At 36.5% G+C, this 12,576-nt stretch overlaps 1 long non-coding RNA gene and 1 other non-coding gene across 2 annotated transcripts; both read left to right on the top strand.

Annotated features, from left to right (window-relative positions):
- Positions 1 to 506: 506 nt before the first annotated feature.
- On the top strand, positions 507 to 613 carry LOC113717502 (small nucleolar RNA R71). Its single transcript, XR_003454418.1, has one exon. It is a non-coding gene; the product is annotated as a small nucleolar RNA R71 (small nucleolar RNA).
- Positions 614 to 7,805: 7,192 nt separating this feature from the next.
- On the top strand, positions 7,806 to 10,813 carry LOC140016369 (uncharacterized). The gene is made up of 2 exons (XR_011822753.1): positions 7,806 to 8,127; positions 10,573 to 10,813. It is a non-coding gene; the product is annotated as an uncharacterized lncRNA (long non-coding RNA).
- Positions 10,814 to 12,576: the final 1,763 nt, after the last annotated feature.

The raw sequence follows: 12,576 nt of genomic DNA on the forward strand, positions 1-12,576 counted from the left end.
TTGGTTGAAATCCCGGCGGATTGGTTGGCCTTTGTTGATTGCCTTGATCTTTCCATCCAAAGTTTGGATGATTTCTCCACCCCGGATTGTAAGTATTCGAGTAGGGATTATTTGGAGCATTTCGGTTGTAATTATTGACAAATTGTACCTGTTCAGAATCAACACACTCATTAATATCATGTTCACCTCCACAGAAAGAGCAACAAGCTACGTGAGCATTAGATGAACTTGGGCTAACTCCACCTTGTCTACTCAATATCTTCATAACGTTATTCATTTGGGCACTCAACATATTGAGAGTGTCCATTTCGATCATACTTGCATGACGTTTCGTATTACCTCTTTCATTGGCCCATTGGTAGTTATTTGCGGCCATTTCTTCTATCAAATTCTGAGCTTCTTGGGGTGATTTACCCATTAAAGCTCCACCTGCGGCTGCATCAATCATAGTTTTAGTGGTGAAAGATAAACCATTATAAAAGGTTTGTATAATCAGCCATTCGGGTAGTCCATGGTGTGGACATTTCCGTAACAAATCTCTAAACCTTTCCCATGCTTCATATAATGATTCTCCTTCCATTTGACTAAAACCAGTGATATCCATTCTTAGCTTAGCAGTCTTACTGGGTGGAAAATACTTATTCAAAAATGCCCTTGATAAATCATCCCATGTGGTAAAAGTGTTAGGAGCATGAGAGTGTAACCACATTTTGGCCTTATCTCTTAATGAAAATGGGAACAACCGTAACCTAATAGCATCATCACTAACTCCATTCATTTTAATGGTATCACATATTTCTAAGAATGTAGCTAAGTGTGAGTTAGGATCTTCTACAGCATTACCTCCAAATTGAGATTGTTGAACCATTTGGATAAGTGATGGCTTAATCTCAAAGTTGTTAGCATTTACCGTAGGCCTTACTATGCTTGTTTGAGATCCTTGTGTTCCCGGTAGAGCAAAATCTCGTAGAACTCGCCTATTTGCTTCATTTTTGGCCATTTCTTCTTCAAATGGTAGTTCTATCAAAATTTCCTCTATCGGTTGCCAAATCTCTTGTTCCTCTTGCTGTTGTGTGTGCCTCCTTTGTCTACGTAGTGTCCTCTCAATTTCTGGATCGAAAGGTGCGACTTCTCGAGACGCCCGGTGCATACACTACAAACAGAAATAAAAGATATTATGCAATTTCAATTGTCAAAAACTGATTACAATATAAGATTAAATATAATCAGCTCAACTAATAAAAATAAATCTGTCTAAATTAATAGAGTTGATTAGGCTCTAATATTGCCGCTCCCCGGCAACGGCGCCAAAAACTTGACGGGTTTTTATTTTAATGCAAGTTTAATTCCGATTTTACACCCGTTGGACTGCAAGTATACAGGTCGCAATTGTAATGTAGGGTATGTATCGGGTCGATCCCACAAGGAGCAATTGAAACAAGTACTAGACCCTTATTTTTCTCTATTATTTAGACTTACAATGAATTTGAGCAAGGAAAGTTTATTGCTATAATTTACAAATATGATCTGCAAATCTAGTTTAACAAATGCTAAATGCAAATGAAGAGTTCTTACTCAAGAAAGACTCTAGGGATGTAAATTCCACTTATGGTATAATCAACACAAATGAATGGATTTACCTCTTGTTATTATTCTTGTTTAACCAGAGATTCATTTCCAAGATTACCAAGTCTCATTCTCCTGATGAAATGGCCTAGAGTAGTTCAGTTTTTCCTATTTTCATGGTAAAATACTACTACTACTCTGTTTTCTTTCATGAAATGTTAAGTAATCTACTTAAGTGTATCTCTATTTTCATGAACATACAACTTAAGCTCTACTCATGTGTTTCCATTGTTACTACCAATTTTCATTGAAGAATAACACTATAAACATGCTATTGGTGATCAATCAATAACAAGTAATCACAGCTACACAAGTAGACAAGTTAATACAAGATATAACAAGTGTAAATCACATTCAATTAGTATTAATTAGCCATAAGTTTCATTTACTCCCTAGATTAAGGAGTTTAGCTACTCATGAATGATTTAACAATCAAACTCACAAGTTTATTACTGCAAAACATCATGAAGTACAAGTTCAATGAAAGATAAAAGAAAGCTTAGCCAATTGATAGTGAAGCCCTCAAATTCCTGCTATGTTCTTGTACAAGATGGTTATGAGTGAAAACTCCAAAAACTTCTTCAAGAACTCTTAGCTAGAGAGAAAACTTGTTACAAGAAGGAAAACTAGCTACGTATGGTGTGTCAGGCTTCTCCCCTTTGTGTCTTTTTGGCTCCCAAATGTCTCTGCATATAAACTACTCAAAGGCTCTCTTTTTCCAAGTCAAATTCCAACTTTTGATTTACAAATCTAACTTTGTTAGGATAGTCAATAATCAATGTTTTTATCTTGAAAATAAGCCATCTTTATTGCCCTTTTGTCTTCCGAGGCATGTGCACCGAATTCTCTTGCAGATTGTAGCTAGAAAGTAGTTTGAACATAAGAGAATTGACTGAGCAAATTGCAGAATTACGGCCAGAAAACGCGCCTACACAAAACGCGGTTACAAGTCACGTTTTGTGTACTCGCGTATTCACTTTGGCCTTACTTCATCTGCGATTTTCTCTATCATAAAGGCCGAACTGGCTTTTGTACAAAACACTAAAGTTGTAACCCTTTGAGTTAGCTTTCCAATGCTCTAAAAATCATCCAGATCTGAGTTGTCTAGCCTGAGATATGGCCAAAATACCAAAACCTGGTAAAACCCCTGTTTCAGATTCCGACCACAGAGTGCAGCTTCTGTATTCCGACTTTTTTGTCCATGAAGATGGTAGAACTGGATTTTAATGTCTTCATACAAATTGTATCTCTCTTTCTTAGCTTTAAATTGGTATAAAGATTACCTCAATCCGATCAGTGTAGCTCCAGATATAGTCGAAATACTGAAAAGTGTCAAAACTGTCTTGACTTGCATTTCCTTACTTAAACGTTTTTCACTTCATTTTTCTTTTAACCACTTTGAACTCATCACCAATGATCTACTTTTCACCTCATTTGACATCCTTTGGTGATTGGATCATTAACCTACAAGAAAATGAAGTTTTTACCATTAAAATCAATAGAAATGCAATATTATCCACTTTTACCAAAAATATATAATTTTACCAAAAACCTCTTTATTTTAATTATAAAACTAAATAATCAACTCAAAATTAATTAATAAAATGCACTTAAAAATACGTAAAATAAACTCTTATCACCCCGCACCCGTTATGATGCATTCCTTTAGGTTATGTATATTTGTATAATTATTATTTTCTTTTCTTTACTTCGAGTCTTATATTTTTACATATTCGTGACCTCTTCAAAGAGTCACTTTTGGGCGTCACAATTAATGTGATTTGCACCAATTAAGTTTTGAAGAGATATTCCGACCCTCGATATCCTCCTAGGTTTAGATTTTGCATCCATATTGTGACATCCAAATATGATAAATTTTTAGGTTAAAAATAAGAAAATTTTTGACTAAATCACGCAACTAACATTGACTAGATTGAAAGGGCACCTTGGATTTTATCCTTACCTTCTCTTTCTTCAAATATGACTCCCGACCCCTTTTTCTCTCGATTTTCGTAGACTTGGAGTCGTTTAAAAAAGTTTTTCTCTATTTTTTCTTTAAAAATTCATTTTAGGTGACTTGGTACACCTTAACTCAATACCAAGTGGCGACTCCTATTTTTTAATTAAAAACCCTTTTTAAACTATTAGTTTGGGTTAAAATCGTCGCATTTTTAAAGTCCCATATAGGCCCATTTTCTTTATTTATTTTCTAAAAATCAAAAACTCATTTTCAATCAAAATTAAATTAAAATTCATTTTTTATAAAACTCGTAATTATTTATTTTTTTTAAATGGGGCGCGACAGCTGGCAACTCCACTGGGGACTTCAGAGAGTTCGAGCATTCGATTTAGTCAATCCTTTTATTTTTCTAACCTTTTTATATATCACATTTGGAGGTTTTAGATTGTATTTTTTCCCTTTTAGGGTTTCTTGCATTTCACACGTGCAATTGTCTCAATATCCGTGTATGTGAATAATGTGTTTATTTCTTTCATTTACTTATGTTTAATAGTGCTTGCATCTTGGGGAGGGGGGTAACCACCCTAGAACCTTCACTTACATAAGATGGTATTTAATCCCTCCCTTCAAAACGGGCACTTCATAGTGCATACGTTTTACTTTATAACCCCTCATTTTTTTTTACTTTTAGTGGTTGTCACACCACTCCACCACGTTAGGATTAGGATCGATCCACTTGGACATGTGAGCGTGACACGACGTGCACGTAGCAATGTCTGAGGAATCACTCGAACCACCAACTCTTAGGCCTTGGGATTGATGACCCTTCACCTTTGATCTGAAAGTTTGGGGGCCTAAAACCGTAATTGAGTCTAGATGCATTAATGAGTTCAACCTCGTGCATCCATATTAGAAATCACCTAGGATAGAGTCGACCGTACCCAACTAGAAACACTAGGCACGAAGGGAGGGATTCCACCTCTTTTCCCTTATTTTTCTTTCTTCTCACCTTTTATATCATCTAATTGCCTAACGTGTTATGTGTTATTTGTTGAACTAACATTTCCTTGTTTTCTCATCTTTTGCATTCACAAACACTAGAAAATAAGAGTTCTAGCATGATACTCTTTTAGAATCTACCCTCTTAGATAGGTTATTGCATGTTTAAATTCCGATATATTGCATTCGTAGGTTAATAATTGCACATCATTTTAGGCCTACCCTGGCATATGAAGGGTCCCTTAGGTCATGTTTTCATTTTTTAATTGCATATTTAAATTGTTTTGATAAATTGGCATCATGCATAAACCTTAGAGGGAATGTCATTTAGGGAATGCCATGTTAAGAATAAACCAACCCTATATTCCCATGGGTTATTTAACCATATTTTGGGATTTTCACGTTTAGATTCATATTCAACCGGAAAAGTGGGACCTGTAGGTAAGGCACTTGACACCAAATTTCTTGTTTTTAGATCGAGCGCCCTCGACAAGTCCAGCAAATGTTAGTAGCACCAATTGAGGTACAAAAATGGCCCGCATTGCTTTCCCTAGTGAAATTAACCAAATAGCCTCTCATTTAGGACCAATTGGGGATTTTAAAGATATCAAAGCAGACAGCTATTTGGTAGAAGCTTTGATACATTTGTGGGACCCTACTTGCTCCGCGTTTAGATTAGGCAAGAAAGAAATGACTGTGACAATTGAGGAAGTTTCTGGCCTTTTTAATTTACGATTCATAGTACCGCCGTAATATTCCCATTTTGTCTAACAAAGCCGAGTTCTGCCATTTCACTAGATTAAGGGAATCTGTAATACAAGGTTGTGACCAAAGCATAAACGTGAAATTCTTATTCGACCGATTTGCATTGAGGGATGGTTTCGAGAGACACTTAGGAGATTTCTCATTTACGTTCAAGGCAATATGGGAATAAAAGAGTGTGGGTCTATGGATTGGTTGTGGCTGGAATTTACCTTTTTCCAGGGAAAGACAAAAAAAAAGCTTTTAAACTCACTAAAGTCATGTTTGATCTGTTTCTAGCGATAAAAGATAGGCAATGCTCTATTGTTCCGACTATCTTAGCCGATATCTTTATAGCTTGCACTACTTGTCAGAGAGGTGGAAAATTCTTTTATGGGTCAAACTTAGTTTTGCACATATGGGCTATGGAGTACTTCATGAGACGAGTACCTATTCCTGATAGTTTGCCGATGTCTCGGTATAATTGGATAATCACACATCACAAGAGGGTTACTAGAAATGATTCACCAAGTAATACATCCGGGTATGTGGACTTCTTGAAGAACTTGCCTGATCAGAATGTTAGATAGGTTTTAGATTGGACAAATTGTGTTAAACCCGTACTTCGCACTAAAGCATCCGAGTTCATTCCATTGCTAGACACCTAGGGCTGTCAATGGGTCGGGTCCGGGCCGGAATTCATTATTCCGGACCCGGACCCGAATTACTATACCGGATTTGGATCCGACCCGTTTACCCGGCGGGTCTTTTATTCTATGTTCCGGATCCGGATCCGGCGGGTCTCGGATCCGGGTCGGGTCTACCCGAACAAATTTAGCAAAATTTATAATTTCTAATAAAAATGAGAAAAAATATATTTGTAAACTAATTTCTAACTAATGCAAAGAAAAAACCAAATAAGAAAAGAAATCAAATTGACTTTACTCAAATACATCACCCTAATCAAATTATATTGATAAATATATATATTTTAAATTGTTAATTCATTTATATCCGAATCCGGGTCTAATACGGGTCGGAATACTATATTCCGTATCCGACCCGTTTTTTTGTTTGACAAAACGGATCCGGATCCGGAAAACGGAAATAAATCCCTACCCATACCCGCAATAATTTCACGGATCCGGGTCTAGACCCGACCCGTTGACAGGCCTATAGGCACCCTAGGTATCATGGCATATAATCCGAAGAGGTTTCTTCGACAGTTAGGCCGTATTCAAGAATTACCGCATCCATTTGATTTGACCAAATTCATCGTTGTTTTTGACAAAGGAATGTGTCCAAATGAAATTCCGAAGAAGATTCCTATCATTGAGGCCTAGGGGACATTGTCCGATGACAAGCCGGTCAAGTATATTCCAGAACTCAAGCAAAAGGGTTTAGTCACTCCACAATATGAGGAATGGCTTAAGGATTTGGATATGCAAGAATCACGAGATGAACTATTCGAGAAGGTCAAGAGATTGAGAGCCATTATCGAAACCAAAGACAGAGAAAATTTGCAACTGAAGGAATCCGTCAAAACTCACCAAGAGATGGTCGAGAAACATAAGGAGACGGGTGAAAAGATGCCAAAAAAAACATCGAGAATTGAAAAGAAAATGCGGGGAACTGTACGATGAAGTGGAACATATGAGAAATCCTTATGCCAAAGAATCCAAGGATACTGTAATAGATAGGTTAAAGAGGTTTAATGACTTTGTACTAGACCGTCTCCGAGGAATTATGTAAATAATGTTTATAAATGGAAATTTGAAATTTGAAATGACTTTTCTTTTGTGTAAAATGGTGATCAAAAGCAGGCTTGATAAACAGATCCCACTTTAAAGGTGTTGCATCATGCTAGGCCTACCCTTGGCACAAAAAGGGTTCCCCAATAGGAGATACATCCAAATTATTTTAATTTTTACTAATTCGTGTTTTTTTTCCTTTCTTTTTGACAATAGTTAATCAAGAAGGGCATTTAAATAGGGTTTTTCCTAAATTTTCAGCTAATTGCAAACATAGCTACACGAATAAGCCCCATCATTACACGATCACGTAGTCGAGTTTTGAGAAATAGTGTAAACATGAGTACACATCCTGAATCGTCCAATAGTGTGAAAACCCTAGAAAATTTGGTGTAAGCTTTGCATGTATTACCTTCATTTTTCCATTAGAAGTATTATATATAACAACTAATAGATTAACTAAATGTCTAAATTTAAATTTTACAACAAAATCGAGAATTTATAAATACCTTGGAATGGTGTAAAAATATATGTAACAAAAGTTAGGAGTTAATGTGTGGACTAATAAAACCATAGCTCCTTAGTAAGCAATTAAATTGGTACCAAATGACCTAACTCACCTTTCAATTTAGCTAATCTACCATGCAGCCAGCTAGTATCAGAACCTTAGAAACAAAACTGAGTGGAGATGCCTTGGAATTGCCATCACCGACTGAGGAAGCGGTGAGTGATCACCGAGAGAAAAGGAGAACTTAGTTCATTCTCTTGCACACTTCAAGACCAACCGAGAGAGTGAGAGAGAGAGCTCTGCATTTTTCCTTAGGTAGCAACAACTGAGAGAGGAAAAAAAAAACAGAGCAACCGAACAGCTTTTCCATTTCTGCACTTTTTAACCAACCAAAGCCGAGAGCTAAGAGGAGAAACCAGTCTACAACTTCGAGTATTAGCTACATCAGCGAGGGGAAAAGGGATAGCTGGTGCAAGAATTGAAGGAGCTGAAGCAAAGAGAGATAGAGCCGTTTGCTATTATCAAATTCTAAGGGAAAAGAGGTAAGAATCTACCATAATTTTCTGCTTAGTTAGCGCAAATGAGTATATATACAATCTGCATGTTAGTTTTTAGTAAGGAACAATAGGTTGACCGAGGAGAAATCTGTTAAAGGAGGAAAAAAAAATGGGAACTGGACAGAAATAGAGGTAACTGAGAGTTGTTGAGTTGCGGCTCATGAATGAAATAAATTTTCTGCATTAACCTCTTAGTTATTCAGTACCCTTGAATATTAAGGTTGCATGTTGGATTTTAACTAAGAAAAAAACCATGTTTGGTTGAAGGAAATGGTTGGAAGTTTCTGCTAAGCTGTCCGAGGGAGGAGAGATGGAAATTCCCAGGTTTCTTTATAGATTTTGGGTTTAAACTCCTACGCTGAGGTTTAACCCACTGCCTAATATGTTAGTCTTGGCATGCATGTTAGATTTGGGTATGAAATGAAGTAGTTAATGGAGAAGTCCTCGCTTAAAATCTGATTGCTGTCCGAAACTTTACCAATCATGGCCGAAAGAGAGAAACAAGTTCTCATCAGCTTTTTCTTCAAAGTTTTAACTGTAAACTTCATGTGTGTTGGTTAAGGCTACTCTGTAGTTTAATACTTGTATTTGGTATGATGAGCTGGAGTTAAAACTGAAGGAGTTATGGTGAAAATGTTGCATATTAAACTGCTACACTGCTGGAAGCTTTAGTTGTTCAATGCCATAGCTAATGCCAGATAGTTGAATAATTTGTTAAAACTAGATGCTATTTGTCTTGGTTTATGCTGGACTGAATGTACTTTAAGTATTTAGAGCTTTAAGCAAGTGAAAGAATAGAGTTTTTGCCGAAAGCTTGAAGTAACGTTACTAGTTCTGGTTGCTGTCCGATAGAATGAAGCAGATTGTGCTTCTGACCGTCCCCTTTTGGCCTTGGAAATGCAAGAACTGGATGTCGATGTCTTCATAGGAAATGTAGGTCTAGGTCTTAGCTTCAAAACGCTATAAAATTCGCCTCAATCTGATAAGCGTACCTCCAGTTGTGATCAAAACATCAGAGGGTGGCAAAGCTGCCTTTCTTGTTGCTTTCCTCTTGTTTTCCGAATGTAACTTGCTTTGATGCTGGCCTTGAGGAAACCATATTTTGAGCAGCAATTCTTCTAATTTCCAACTTTGTAAGCTTACATAAATGATAGTTACGGTTGCCCTGAGATTTAACAACTATATCTAGTTCTACGAGTAGAGTTAAACTAAGGCAATTGAGAGGAAAACTCATGATAATTATATACATAAATTGCCTTTTAATCACTTAATCTTGTCTTCATGAATATTTTAGAGACTATAAAACTTGAGAGGTTAGGATTGTGGAATAAAATTTAATTTAGAAACAACCTAGAGTTTAGTTAGTTTAAAAAGGGAAAATGGAATATCTATAAGCCATAATTAATATTGGATTGAGAAAGTATATTGATTTGAACGATTATACAAGTTTATAAACTTAAGATAGGTATGTTCCATGGTTTAAAAATAATAAAGTCAATAAGTTTCGAAAATAAAAGGATGAATAAATATTAAGAATGTTAAATTTGTATTTTATGGTCAAACTTGATTTTAATTAGTTAAATAAAGAACAATAAGTGAACATCTATAAATTATATATTCACTTTGGAATTATGAACTTGTCTCAGGAAGTAGCTGTGAGCCAGAAAACGAACCCGTGGCTCGAGAATAATTTATTTGGGTATTTGGTGAGTGTTTTCCCGAATTTATGTGTTTAACTGTTTATGTGTCTCTAAATGAAATTATGTGACAAATGTACTTATCATGAATTATTACTAAATGATTCCTTGTGAAGTGTATCTCAATTGTCCCTCGCCTTCTAAGTCAAGAGTATACTTTATCGCACTCGATTTAGTTGAGTTTGAAGGTCGATAATTGACTGAATGTTACTGTAAGTGTGCATGAATGTAAGCCGTATATGTGCCTCGCCTCATCGGCTGAACTAGGCCCCAAAACCCTCTGTTCAATGGACTATTCGAGCCAGCAAAGGATTTGGTCGGGTCGGACGGTAGCTTTGGGCAAATGTTTTGGTATACTCGAGTATTACTATGAGGTTAGGAGATTATTGAACTGATTATTGAATGTAGGGGATTGTTTATTGTTTTGGATGACATAAGGAGGTGAATCGGTGGAATGTGCAATGATATTGAAATGAATGTACAATGACAGTGAAATGAGTGTCTCTTGACACTGAAATGAATGCTCAATGACATTGAAGTGGCTCTAATGCGAGCACCGTATCCTTTTAAAAGTAATTGTTTAGTGAAGTATTTCCTCAATTGCTTAATGAAAGTGATTGTAAACGTTTATTGTACTTGCTTAATTGTACTGATTTAAACGTTTATTAGCTGTTAGTTGCTTGGCAAGCCTCACTGAGTTTTAGCTCAACCTTTTAGCTTGTTTTCCTTACAGGAGTTGGAGATTGAAGAGTGATTGAAGTGAATTGGAAAGTTAATTTTGGGATGATCTGTTACTGAGTATATATTGTAGTCATGATTTCTTTTATATTTCGAGATGGTTGAATCTTTTGTTTTGAGTTTGGTGTGATATTAAGAATGGATGTTTAGAACATGTATTTTGTTTCTTTTATTGGACAAATTTATGTTTCAAGTTGAATGGAGTTGTACCTAAGAGTAAATGTTCAGTTGTTTAATGGTAATGTTATCTCTGAAGTTAATGTAAGTGAGTGAGTCTAGGCGAGAACTAGGTCGGCGGTCCGCTAACTTCTAGAGTATGCCCTAGGAGAAGGTGGGTCGTCACAAATAGGCCTGTAACGATATCATCAACTGACCTAGCAAATCTGGGAACTCAAGTGAGCGAAATGTTAAACAAAATTAATGAGTTGAGCATGAAGATAACCACACAACGGCGCGTGATTGATCAGTTGGTCAGCAGTGTTGAGTATGATCCCTTACCTGTTAGTTAATCCACTTACTCATACCCTTATCAATATTACCCAAACCCATACCCTGTTTACCATACTACTATCAATCACCCTCAACCTCGGCCAAACTATGCAAACTCACTTATACTACCCGTCCCAATGTTTCAATCCAATCTTCAAACTCGACCTCGCCCTCCTTATAATTAAAGACATGTTCAACCAAACAACAAAACTTATCCTCTAAACAGAAAAATTCGAAACCCAACCCCATATCGAACCTTCACCAACCTGGGCCAACCTATCGATCAATTGTATGAACAACTCAAAGCTGGCGGAAAATTGGAGTTATGCCTCCCAAGATCCATTCTAAGGGTGTTCCCTTTGGCTATGACCCTCAAGCCGTCTACGTTTATCATTCTGGAGCTCCCGGGCATCCCACCAATAATTGTTGGGCATTGAAATATAAAATCCAGGATATGATCGAAGCAGGAGATATAGTGCTAAGAAAAAGGGGAGAACAAGCACCGAGCACAAGTACAAATCCCTTTCTCGAACACAAGGACACCTTTAAGGCATTTACCTCCAATGAGGAAATTTGAAAATCCCGAGCTAGGGAGATCCCTCTCTCTTGAAGGGAGTTTCGATAAATTTGGGGAGTTGTCTTTAATTAAAATTCATGAAAATCATTCATGCGTGTATCTTTTGTTTAACTATGTTTTTGTAAATAGTTTTGAATCAAGTGATTTTTGAAGACACGTCTTGTTTAACAAGTAACATGCTATTAAGTTTGATCTTTATCTTGAAATTCAATAAAATGTACAGTTATATATATATTGTATTACTTATGCATTCTTTTCAGATGGTCAAGAATAAAATCCTCTGACCCTTTGGACATCACTGTTCCGAAATTTGATGGCAACAGTCTCGATATCTCATGAATGTGAATTTGAATTTCAAAATGAGAAGAGTAGGGAAGAGACATCCGAAAATGTTTCAAAGAGACCCGAATGGTATAAAGAGAAACTCAAGCCAAATTGGGATCAAGCTTAAGGAAATAGAAATCAGTGGTCACTTGAGAAGAAACAGCTAACTGCAGTCTGTCATGGTCAATATTATCAAAAGGATTGATCCGTGCTTACCATAAAAGGGTCGAATCATGACTATTCAAACGAGGAGACAAAGCGTTGAGGTAACTATTGTCGATGCAAGATGAGGTCAAAAGAAGAGTTTGCCTCAAATTGGTAAGGTTCTTTTATTGTCAAAAAGGTATTGCTTGGCGGAGCACTTATTTTCACAAATATGGATTGATGAGAGTTTCTCTCAGTCGATTAATTTTGATATAGGCAAAATTTCGCATTAATGAAAGTTTCCTTTCAGTGTTAATGTAAGGAACAGAATAAAAGTCGGGCTCTCTTCTTTTTCCATTGAGACATTTTATCCCTAGTTGTCCCTTTTGAACTTGCAGAATGGATCATTTCGCTTGTCAACCCCTGAGAATCGCAAACCTCACATTGGGGCAAATTTAGTTTTGA

This window comes from Coffea arabica, chromosome 11c, assembly GCF_036785885.1.
Source record: "Coffea arabica cultivar ET-39 chromosome 11c, Coffea Arabica ET-39 HiFi, whole genome shotgun sequence".
Classification (NCBI taxonomy): domain Eukaryota; kingdom Viridiplantae; phylum Streptophyta; class Magnoliopsida; order Gentianales; family Rubiaceae; genus Coffea; species Coffea arabica.